Source organism: Triticum aestivum, chromosome 1B (genome assembly GCF_018294505.1).
Source record: "Triticum aestivum cultivar Chinese Spring chromosome 1B, IWGSC CS RefSeq v2.1, whole genome shotgun sequence".
Taxonomy (NCBI): Eukaryota; Viridiplantae; Streptophyta; class Magnoliopsida; order Poales; family Poaceae; genus Triticum; species Triticum aestivum.
Window position 1 is genome coordinate 530,424,646 of NC_057795.1, and position 12,206 is coordinate 530,436,851.

The window sequence follows — 12,206 nt, forward strand, 5'->3', positions numbered from 1 at the left end:
TTCTTCTCCTTCTTCTTCTTCTGTCGGCGTTCTGGGAACGGGGGTCCCCAGACTTGCCTGCCTGCGGCCTGCGGCGTGGCTCGAAGGAGGCCCAGCACAGCCCATCTTCATCGACACGAGCTCAAGACCCTCGTGAGGGGCCAAGCCGCGCGGGGCGGACGACAAGGAGCTTCCTCAGGCACGGTCTCGTCAGGCTGGCTCATGAGGAGGCGGAGAGTTCAAGGCGGGGTACCTCGCGAGGTGGCCATGACGCAAGCCATGACGACCAAGGGCGCCAGTTGGGCGCCAGCCCGCGCAGTGTCCTCCTTTCCTCTTTGGTGCAAAGGGACCAAGCGCAGGCGAGAGCATCAAGCAAAGGCGTCCATTTCGCTGCAACAAGACCAAGACCAGCCCAACGGACGGAAGGAAGTCATTGTGGAGCCCAAGCCGGCGTCACCACCAGAGCCTTTGACAGGCGAGGACCAACTTTAGTCAGGATAAGTGTACCCGTTGTTCCCCTTCAAATGGCCAATTGTTGGCGCCCTTCCCGCTCAATATTTGGGGAGAGGCCCAGGGCCTTTGCCTATAAATAGGACTAGCCACCCCCAGGGTAGAGGCATCTGGACCTGACCTAGCAATCGGGATCCTCACCAAGAAACTAGTAGAGAGAACGATCGAACTCATCCCAGCAGTTCGTCGCACGAGCCAAGAACAGACCCTCGCGAGGCTGTTCTGCCTTGTATTGTTCATCACCAAGCCCAAGAGGCAATCCACCACACCACACACTAGAGTAGGGTATTACACCACAATGGTGGCCTAAACCAGTATAAATCTTGTGTCTCTTGTGCTGTTCAGTTTGGTAGTTTAGGTCTTAGCGATTCGGCGAGGAGCGAGCCGGTAGAGGGTTGAATATCCGCGTGCACCCCAGTGTTCGGACCTCAAGGGTATGCCGGAACCTGAAATCCGACATTTGGCGCGCCAGGTAGGGGTGCGCCGGGATTTGCCTTCCGTCGTCTCGTTCTTCTCCGACCATCGCATCCATGTCTGATGCTCGTCGGGCTCGCGCTGAGCGCCGAGCCGCCCTCGCCTCCCTTGTCGTCCAGACGGCTCTCGTCGGCGGGCGTCCTCATCGTTCCCTATCGCCCGCCATCAACACCGCCACCGGCCCGGCGGGGAACGGGCAGCAAGCATCGTCCCTGCATTCCCCAGTGACCTCTAGGGAGGAGCCGCGCAGCTTCTTCCTCACCCACCCCGTCACGCCGGCTCCTTCGGTCGTCGCGGCCCTCCTGGGCGGCTTGCAGGCGCCGCCCTCCAGCCGCCACGTCAAGAAATTCGTCCGCCGGGTCGGCGCCGCCTCCACGCGGCAGGGGGCTCCCTCGGGCCGGACGGAGCCGTCGGCCGGGCTGACCTTCGACTCTGAGGACCACCCCACCAACTCGGCTTGCTCGGGTGCGCTCCCCATGCTCTGCACACCCACCATCTGCCAGGTGGCCGTCACCAGGACCCTCATCGACGGTGGTGCGGGCCTCAATGTGCTCTTAGTTGAGGCCTTCAACCTCCTCTGCATACCCCGGGAGCGGCTGCAACCCAGCCGGCCTTTCTCGGGCATCGGAGGCGGGTCGGCCAGCTCCTTGGGGCAGATCCGACTTCCGGTGAGTTTCGGCACCTACGACAATTTCCGCACGGAGCTGGTCGATTTCGACATCGCCCCCATCGGTCTCCCCTACAATGCCATTCTCGGCTATCCAGCATTGGCCAAATTCATGGCCGCGACTCACCCGGGGTACAACCTCATGAAGATGCCCGGGAGCAATGGCGTCCTCACCGTGCCCGGGGACACCGAATGTGCGCTACGAGTACTCAAGCTCTCCCTCAAGACGGTGGTGGCGGCACGGCCCGTCGACGCGGAAACCTCCAAGCCCAAGGGGGCTGCGCCGACCAAGAAGAAGCAGTTGTTCACCAAAGACAAGGCGGAAACCAAGCAGGTACCTGTCGACGAGGACGGGTCCACTGACGCCACTTTCACCATATGCGCCAACCTCGAGCCAGAGCAGGAGGAAGCCCTGGTCAAGTTCCTGCGTGCAAACAAGAAGGTGTTTGCCTAGGAGCCCGATCAGCTGGCAGGGATCCCACGGGGCGTAATCGAGCACCACCTCAACGTGTGTCCCAACGTGCGTCCCTTGAAGCAGAAGGCGAGGAGGCAGTCCACTGAAAAGCAGGCCTTCATCGTCCAAGAGACCCGCAAGCTAGAAGCCGCGGGGGTTATTCGCGAGGTCCGATACCCGGATTGGTTGGCCAACCCCGTGGTTGTGCCAAAGAAGGGAGGAAAGGAACACATGTGTGTCGACTTCACCAACCTCAACAAAGCACGCCCGCAAGATCCGTTCCCGCTCCCTCGCATCGACCAGATCGTCGATTCCACCGCTGAGTGCGACCTGTTATGCTTCTTGGATGCCTTCTCCGGGTATCACCAGATCAAGATGGCGGTGGAAGATATGGAGAAGACGGCCTTCCTAACCCCATGTGGGGTGTACTGCTATACATGCATGCCATTCGGACTGCGCAACGCGGGGCAACCTTTCAGCGGCTCATGCACATCACCTTGGGCCCGCAGCTCGGGAAGAATGTGGAGGCTTACGTCGACGACATTGTAGTGAAGTCTCGCGAGGCCAAGATCCTGATACAAGACCTAGAGGAAATCTTCGCGAGCCTCAACGCGGTGAGCCTGCGACTCAACCCGGAGAAGTGTGTGTTTGGAGTCCCCTCGGGCAAGCTCTTGGATTTCCTCGTGTCCCACCAAGGCATCGAGGCCAACCCAGAAAAGGTCAAGGCAGTTGAGGACATGAGCCCACCAAAGACCCTCAGGGAAATGCAAAAGCTCACGGAGTGCGTGACGGCACTGGGGCGCTTCATCTCCCGATTGGGGGAGCTGGCGCTGCCTTTCTTCCAGCTGATGAAGAAAAAGGGGCCCTTTGAATGGACTGAAGAGGCCGACAAGGCATTCCAAGATCTCAAGAGATACCTAACCAGCCCTCCAGTGATGGTGGCCCCGCGCCCTCAAGAGCCCTTGGTACTCTACCTCGCCGCCACTCCCTACTCCGCTAGCGCAGCCTTGGTGGCAGTTAGAGAGGAGCGTCGGGCCAAGACCACGGCAGCCACCCGAGCCAAGGCAAAGCTGGATCAAAAGGGACTCGCGGAAGTCACCACCATGACTGAGGAAGATCAACCGTCGCAGCAAAGCGCACCAGGGGCGGGAGAGGCCTTTCCTCCAGGCAATCAGCTTCTGGAGGCTCCACCACCTCGGGAGGCACCACGGCCTCCCGAGGACGCCACCAGCACCGATGCTCGAAGCCTCGTCGAGCACCCGGTGTACTTCGTCAGCACGGTGTTATGGGATGCAAGGGCACGGTACCCCATGCCGCAGAAGCTCCTCCTTGCACTGTTGGTGGCTTCGCGCAAGCTGCGGCACTACTTCCAGGGTCATCCGATCAAGGTTGTCTCGGCATACCCCTTGGAAAGGGTGCTCAGGAGCCCTAACTCAGCCGGAAGGCTCGCCGAGTGGAACATTGAACTGCAAGCATTCCAGCTCGAATTCAGCACGACCAGAGACATCAAGGGGGCCGCGCTGGCAGATTTCATGGCCGAATGGACAGAGGCACCGGGCCTCAGGGCCGGCGAGGATCGATCCCTTTCCCCAGGAAGCAAGGCGCCAGAAGGCTGGGTCATGTACTTCGACGGAGCGTTCTCCAGGCAGGGCGCTGGGGCTTGGGTGGTGCTCATATCTCCCACTCAGGACAAGCTCTACTACGCCGTGCAGCTCTATTTCCAGCAAGGCGAGAAGGTCTCCAACAATATAGTAGAGTACGAGGGATTGATAGCGGGCCTGAAGGCCGCCGCTGCCTTGGGAGTGAAGCGTCTTACTATCAAGGGCGATTCGTAGCTCCTTTTCAATTTCTCCAACAAAGTATACGAGCCGAGAGATGAGCACATGGAGGCCTACCTTGCGGAGGTCCGCAGGATGGAGAAGCAGTTATGGGGGCTGGAGCTACAGCATGTGCCCCGCGGCACTAATCAAGAGGCCGACGACATCGCCAAACGAGCCTCCAGGAGGTTGCCCCAGGAGCCGGGTGTCGGTGTCAAAACCGGCGGATCTCGGGTAGGGGGTCCCGAACTGTGCGTCTAGGCGGATGGTAACAGGAGACAAGGGACACGATGTTTTTACCTAGGTTCAGGCCCTCTCGATGGAGGTAAAACCCTACTCCTGCTTGATTGATATTGATGATATGGGTAGTACAAGAGTGGATCTACCACGAGATGAAGGAGGCTAAGCCCTAGAAGCTAGCCTATGGTATGATTGTTCGTCCTATGGACTAAAACCCTCCGGTTTATATAGACAACAGAGAGGGCTAGGGTTACATAGAGTCGGTTACAATGGTAGGAGATCTACATATCCGTATTGCCAAGCTTGCCTTCCACGCCAAGAAAAGTCCCATCCGGACACGGGATGAAGTCTTCAATCTTGTATCTTCATAGTCTTGGAGTCCGGCCGATGATGAGAGTTCGGCTATCCGGACACCCCCCAGTCTAGGACTCCCTCAGTAGCCCCTGAACCAGGCTTCAATGACGACGAGTCCGGCGTGCATATTGTCTTCGGCATTGCAAGGCGGGTTCCTCCTCCGAATAATTCATAGAAGATTGTGAACACCAGGATAGTGTCCGGCTCTGTAAAATAAATTCCACATACCACCGTAGAGAGAATAATAATTACACAAGTTCAGTCTACTGACGTATTTTGTGGCGTGACGTCACACCACCACCAAGCCTTTACTTGAATCGTTTTTATTATACCACCTCCGCGCGTTTAGCGAAGCGGTTTCCTTGGCACGTCTTGTCGAAGCAGAGATCGTGTTCCCCTTATTCCGGGATTCCCATCAATACAGACGTGGGTAACCCAACCGCGCCATTGATTGTGGCGCTTGGGAGATAAGAAAGTTTTACCAGGCCGGTGGGGACGCATAGTTTTCGTCTGCCCATATATAAGGGGATAAGGATCCACCTCTTTTACCCATGCCTTCTTCCTCCTTTGCTTATCCATCTCCGCGCTCTCGAGCTCCAGCACCCAAGTCCGCACATCTTACCTCGACCTTCTCCAGCCATGTCCAGAGTGGGAGGAAAGTGGATGGCCTCCTCCGTTACGGAGGGGCACATAGAGAAGCTGCGTAGCGCCGGATATCTGTCCAGCGACATCGCGCATCGGCTCCCCCACGAGGGGCAGCTCATCCCCACCCCCAGGCCCCATGAGACGGTCGTATTCCTTCCCCATTTCCTCCGCGGACTGGGCTTCCCACTATACCCCTTTGTCCGGGGGCTCATGTGCTACTACGGCCTAGATTTCCATGATCTGGCCCCAAATTTTATCCTCAATATCTCGGCGTTTATCGTCGTGTGGGAGGCTTTCCTCTGCAGCCAGCCCCACTTCGGCTTGTGGCTAAAGACCTTCAATGTCAAGCCAAAGGTTGTGAAGGGCAGCCAAGCGGAGTGCGGAGGCACCATGGTGGGCAAAATGCCCAACGTCACTTGGCTTGAGGGTGCCTTCGTGGAATCCATCAAAGGGTGGCAATCGGGGTGGTTCTACATCACCGAGCCGCGTGACCCAAAATGGGAAGCGGCCCCCAAATTCAGATCTGGCATCCCCATGCAGCTCACCTCCTGGAAAGAGAAGGGCTTGCTTTGGGGTAGTTCGGAAGAGCTGACCGGACTCCAGTCCTGCCTCCAGACCCTGGTGAACAACAAGCTCAAGCTTGTCAATGTGATCCAGGTCATGCTCGTCCGCCGGATTCTCCCCTGCCAGCAACGGGACTTCAATTTGTGGGAGTTTGATCCGGCACATCACTGGACCTTAAGCAGGCTCTTTGACACTACGTATGAAGCTGCCTGGAGGGTGCTGTTCAAGGGCGCCGAAGCTCCCGCATCCGCTACCGAAGATCGCGGATTCAGCACGCAGCGTCCGGCTGGCGAGGTAAGCCATGTTATCCTTTATGGGACACTTGCTTTTCATGTTTTGACTTTATGCGGGATCTAAACTCCCAATACCTTTAACAGGACTGGCAGAAGACGTCCGGACAGGTTAACTGTCCGGCTCCCCTTCCAGAAGACCCAGCGGACGCCCGTTTGACAAGGCTGCTGGTCCCGCACTTTATGTAGTGCCGGAGAAAAAGGCCAGGAAGAAGGCCACGGGAACCCGGAGGAGTTCCCGGCGTCAGCTGGTATCGGACTCATCGTCCGATGACTCTGAGGCGGACTCCTCCCACGAAGACGAGGAGGAGAAGAAAGAGGCCTCTCCCCCAGCAGGGGGAGAGAAGAAGGGGAAGGCCTCCCCAACGAGGGAGGCCGAAGGGTCCAAGAAGGGAAGGACCCTTCCCCCGGACTATTCCGCCAATGTTGGCGACGGCAACAAGGAGTGGCCCTCAAGGACCAAGCCCCTGCTGAGATCGTAAGTATTCCGACTCCTGGATGATTTATAATTTTTCTTTTTGCCAAACGGTGTCTTTCTAATGCCGCATACAACATGTAGTCCGCCCAAGGACGATCTTCCCGCTTCGTCGAGCGGGTCCTTGGGAACGTCGGATATGGATTCTCTTCCGACCGCCTCCACCCCCCGTGACCCTGACGACGTCGAGGTGGGATCCCAGGAAGGGACCCGCCAGGAGGAGGAGGCCCCGGAGGTGCCACGGGGCAACCTCCCGGACTTTGCACCGGACTCCGCACCGGAACCTGCAGTGGTTCCAGAGTCCGGCGAGCGGCCCCTTCGTAAGAAGGGCAGACCGTGACACCGGCGGCCTCCGTCCAACCGGAGGCGCCGGATAACTTGCTGGAGGCGCTCAACGGCGCTTCCATTGAAGAAGAACACCGCACTGTCATGAGTGCGGTGATTCAGAAGGTTCAGCTCGCCAAGAGTGGGCTGACCAAAGCCTGCAGCAGCCTTCTAATAGGCTTTGAGGTAAGAATTTTAAGATATGTAATATAATACCGCATAGACAGTAGCCCCTGATGCTCGGTTCGGTGTTTGGAAACAAAAGCCGGACTGAGGATCTAAAAAGATATACGCAGGAGTCTGAAAAAATATGTCAATATGGGATTGCAGGCTGCGCTGCTGACCTCTGCCGCACTAACTGCGGAGGTCAATACCTTGAAGCAGAGCCTCGAGCGGTCCGAGAGCGAGCTCGGCCGTGCCAAGAAGCAGCTCGAGGACAAGGAAGGTGAGTAACACCGTATTAAATTTGTACCTTACAGAAAAGGATTTGGTTGCAAGAGAAATAACGAGGATAACGTGGGTACTCCAGGGGCTACAAACGAGGTGGCAACCCTGAAGGAGGCGGTGTCCGCGGCCGAACGCAATGCCGCCGCGGAACGAGCAGAGCGAGAGAAGCAGGAGGCGCGGGTGGCAGAGGTACAACAAGAGCTCCAGGCTCTCGTGGAAAAGCACGAGAGTTTGGAGCATGACTCAAAGACTCAAGAGTCCGAGCTTGCGTCAGCTCTTGAGAGTCCCAAAGCCGCTAAGGCCGAAGCCCACAAGGCCCTCCAGGAGATCGAGGCGTTGAAGAAAATAGTGGCGGGTAAGGCATTTTTCATGCAAAGATAGCATGTGAATGTGCATTACCTATTACTTACCCGAATTCGGAGCTCTCTAGGAGCGTTCGCAGATCTGCCCCGCAGCGTGTCCGATGCTGCTGCTTTCTACCGGGCCAAGGAGGGGAGCTCGACGGAGAAGGTCTTCTGGCCTCAGTATGCTGAGGCCGGACATCTGGTGCCCCTTAGCGACCAGCTGAAGCAGCTGGTCGAGCTCCACAAGGTGGCCGAACAGGCCATGAAGGGCCTCATAGTTCGGCTGTGGCCCAAGGAGGCCATGCCTGGGAGCTACTTCGTCCTGGTGCGGCGGATGGTGGATGCGTGTCCCCGGGTTGAAGTCGTCAAGCACTCCGCCTGCATTGAAGGTGCCCGTCGGGCCCTTGCCCGTGCAAAGGTGCACCGGGGCAGGATGGACGATGAGAAGCTTGTGATGGACGTGCCACCGACGGGCAAGGAGTATCATACGCCCGAGATGTATTATAAGAGTGTCCTGAAGCGTGCTCGCATGATTGCGGGTGAGTGCTCCAAAGATGTAATATTTGAAGAGACTCGCATTTTGTTATCCTGTGCGCTGAAAACTTTGTTCATATGCGCTAAGCAACACTTGTTAATTTAAAATATTACCTTCTGTGCGGCCGTTTATCAAATGTGAGAGATGGCAAGTCGTCGGCTTCAGCCCCCATGCCATAGTGCTGGGGTGTTCGGGATAAACTTGAGCGCTCTTGTTCCCATTTTTGGGTCCATCTAGGTAGGCGCTCAACACAACGAACGAGGCAATCGGACTTATAATGCTTGAACACTCTCACTTAGCCATAGAATTCTATAATTTTAAATTTCAGCGAAGCCCCTAGTGTTCGGAAGGCCGAATTCGGGGCGCTATCCACGCCTGGGCCGGACATAGCCGGTTCCTCGCTCTAAGCGGCATAAGTCTTTAGGGACTCAAAAGAACCTCTCGAACAGCGACCAGCTCTAGCCTTATCATGACGGTCAGTTTTAGCTTTCTCCAGTGAGGCGCTCACCCAGCTCAACTGGGGCGCAATCGCAGTGGTTCTCCCAGTGCTACCTTAGCGGATATAACGGAACGTAAGGTACCAAAACATGGGAGCCGGGCAAACCCAACTATTGACCCAAGACATGATTCGGAGCCGATGCATATAATGCTATAAGTTCGGGGTGCCGCACTTGTGAAAGTGTTCGGACTTATCACACCATAATGTGGGGAACTTAAGCCCCTGGTGTATTTAGCCGTACCAAAGTGTACGGATGCAACATGTCATAAATGAACATATGTATAAGAAAGAAATGCAATTATAAGCAAAAAGTGATGCATTGTTTATTCAAGAAATACTGCCATGAATGCAGAACGATACAAATAGTGCGGTAAGCAAGGGATGGGACTATTAAACATGTCCCCCTCCAGGGGTAGGCTGCAGAATGATGTATAAAAAAGATTTAATGCTCATAATGGAGACCACCTGGATACTCGTCGTAGCCTTTCTCCTTCCCTGGCTGTTGCATCGTGAGTTGGGCAGGTCTACTGCCGGACAGGGCCTCTAGTGAACGGAGTCTTGTGGGTAAGAAAAAAGAAAAAGGAAAGAAAAAGAAAGAATGACACACTTGGGAGCCCCTGGTGTGGTTAAGCCACACTCTGGGCCTGTCGTGGTCGTGCCCCTCCCCCTATGCCCATGGTATCTCCAGAGCATAGTGATGTACGCGAAGGACCAGTCTTGCAATTTTGCAAGGGCTGGGGTTGGGGCCGCATTGCTACGCGTGCTCGGAACGTGCCAGGTGGTCTTGTTGTAGATTACTCCGGGTGCGTTTAGCCGTGTCCGGTCGCTTAACGGCCGGACTCGAGAATTGCCTTAAGAGGCTGCTCTGTACTTCTGCCGCGAGAGCCGCTGTGTGTTCCTCCATTCGGAGGGAGCATTCAAAGTTTCCGTTGACCGTGATGACTCCTCGAGGGCCTGGCATCTTGAGCTTGAGATATGCGTATAGCCACTGCGTTGAACTTTGCAAATGCGGTCCGTCCGAGCAGAGCATGATAGCCGCTGCGGAATGGAACTATGTCGAAGATTAACTCCTTGCTTCGAAAGTTACCCGGGGATCCTAAGACCACTTCAAGTGTGACTGAGCCTGTACAATTGGCCTCTACACCTGGTATGACGCCTTTGAAGGTCGTTTTTGTGGGTTTAATCCTTGAGGGGTCTATGCCCATCTTGCGCACTGTATCCTGATAAAGCAGGTTCAGGCTGCTACCGCCGTCCATCAGGACTCTAATGAGGTGAAATCCCTCGACGATTGGGTCTAAAACCAATGCGGCAAATCCGCCGAGGCGGATACTGGTGGGGTGGTCCCTTCTATCAAAAGTGATCGGGCAGGAGGACCATGTGTTGAACTTCGGGGCAACTGGCTCCATCGCGTATACGTCCCTGAGTGCACGCTTCCGCTCCCTCTTGGGTATGTGAGTTGCGTATATCATGTTCACCGTCCGCACTTGTGGGGGGAAACCCTTCTGTCCTCTATTGTTCGGCGGCCGGGTCTCTTCCTCGTCATCGCTATGCAGCCCCTTGTCATTGTTTTCGGCGATTAACTTGACTGCCTGCTTGAATACCCAACAATCCCTGTTGGTGTGATTAGCTGGCTTTTCGGGGGTGCCATGTATCTGGCAAGAGCGGTCGAGTATTTGGTCCAAATTGGACGGACCCGGAGTAGTTCTTTTGAATGGCTTTTTCCGCTGACCGGGTTTGGAGCCTCTGAATCCGGCGTTGACTGCCGTATCCTCAGTGTTATCGCCGTTAACGCGGTGTTTGTTCTTGTTGCGACGCGACCTGCCATTGCGGTCCTTGATATCCGGACTGCCAGAATTTTTGCTGAGGTTGTTACTGCGGGCTAGCCAGCTGTCCTCTCCCGTGTAGAAGCGGGTCATGAGTGATGTGAGGGCTGCCATAGATTTCGGCTTTTCCTGTCCTAGGGGTCGAGCAAGCCACTCGTCGCGGATGTTATGTTTGAAGGCTGCGAGGGCCTCTGCATCCGGACAATCGACGATTTGATTTTTCTTTGTTAAGAACCATGGCCAGAATTGTCTGGCCGATTCGTCTGGCTGCTGAATTATGTAGCTTAGGTCATCGGCATCTGGTGGTCGCACATATGTGCCCTGGAAGTTGTCAATGAATGCGGCTTCCAGGTCCTCCCAACACCCAATTGATTCTACTGGCAAGCTGTTAAGCCAATGCTGAGCTGGTCCTTTAAGCTTGAGTGGGAGATATTTGATGGCGTGAAGATCATCACCGCGGGCCATGTGGATATGAAGGAGATAGTCTTTGATCCAAACCGCGGGGTCTGTTGTGCCATCATAGGATTCGATATTCACGGGTTTAAACCCTTCGTGGATTTGATGGTCCATTACTTCATCTGTGAAGCATAGTGCGTGTGCGGCGCCTCTATATTGGGCTATATCCCGACATCGCTCAAGCGAGCTTTGTCTACTGTGTTCGGCCCGGCTGGAGTTGCTGTATCCGGCGCGACGGTCTTCGTCGTGCATCGTGGGGCGCCCACGCGATCCGTAGATCGATCTTGATTGTCTTGCCTTATCCTCCAATATGTCTCGCAAGTCCGGTGCATTCCCCCGTGGCTTCGTGCTTTTCGAGCGGTGCCGGGGTACGGTCCTAGTGGAGGGTTTAGAGGCCTCTCTGTCGCGGCCACGAGGTAGTCGGTCGGCCGTATTGTGCGCTGGTGATGCAGGTTTATATGCCTCCTCCTCTAATCGGGGGAGCAACTTGCGTTTGGGGTAGCGTTTGGAGGGGCGTTCGAGTTCATGCTCTTCGGCCGCAAGGACTTCAGTCCATCTGTTGGCTAGCAGATCTTGGTCAGCTCTAAGCTGTTGCTGCTTTTTCTTGAGGCTGTTTGCCGTGTCCATAAGCCAGCGTTTAAAACGCTCTTGTTCGATGGGATCCTCAGGCACGACGAATTCGTCGCCGTCGAGGCTTGCCTCGTCTCTGGAGGGAGGCATGTAATTATCATCCTCTACCTGTTCGTCTGCCGCTCTCTCATGAGGGCTGGCTTCTCTGTCCTCCTGTGCTGAATCTTGCTGGAGGGGGTTGTCTTCGGCACTCTCTGGGGTGTTATTATCTCCGGTGCAGGAATCTCCATTCTTGCTGTGGCGGGATTAAGAGCGGCGCCGCTGACGTCGGCACTTGGGCTATTTCTTGGAGGAGTCTTCCTCCGCTGCTTCCTCGCCATTCCCATCCTTTGGGATGTCCACCATGTATATGTCGTATGCGAGGTGGTCTTCCAGTGCCCCGTGGGCGCTGGCTCTTGGTCGTCTCCGGCATCGTCGTCCATACCGTCAATGTCTTCGGAGTCGTAGTCTAGCATGTCGGTTAGATCGTCGACAGTGGCTACAAAGTGGGTGGTGGGTGGGCTTTGAATTTCTTTGTCGTCCGCATCCCAACCATCATGACCGCAGTTCGGCCAGGGCTCTCCTGATAACGAGAGATACTTTAGCGAATTCAGGATGTCGCCAAAAGGTGAGTTTTGAAAGATGTCCGCAGCGGTGAACTCCATGATCGGCGCCCAATTGGATTCGATTAGAGGGGGCG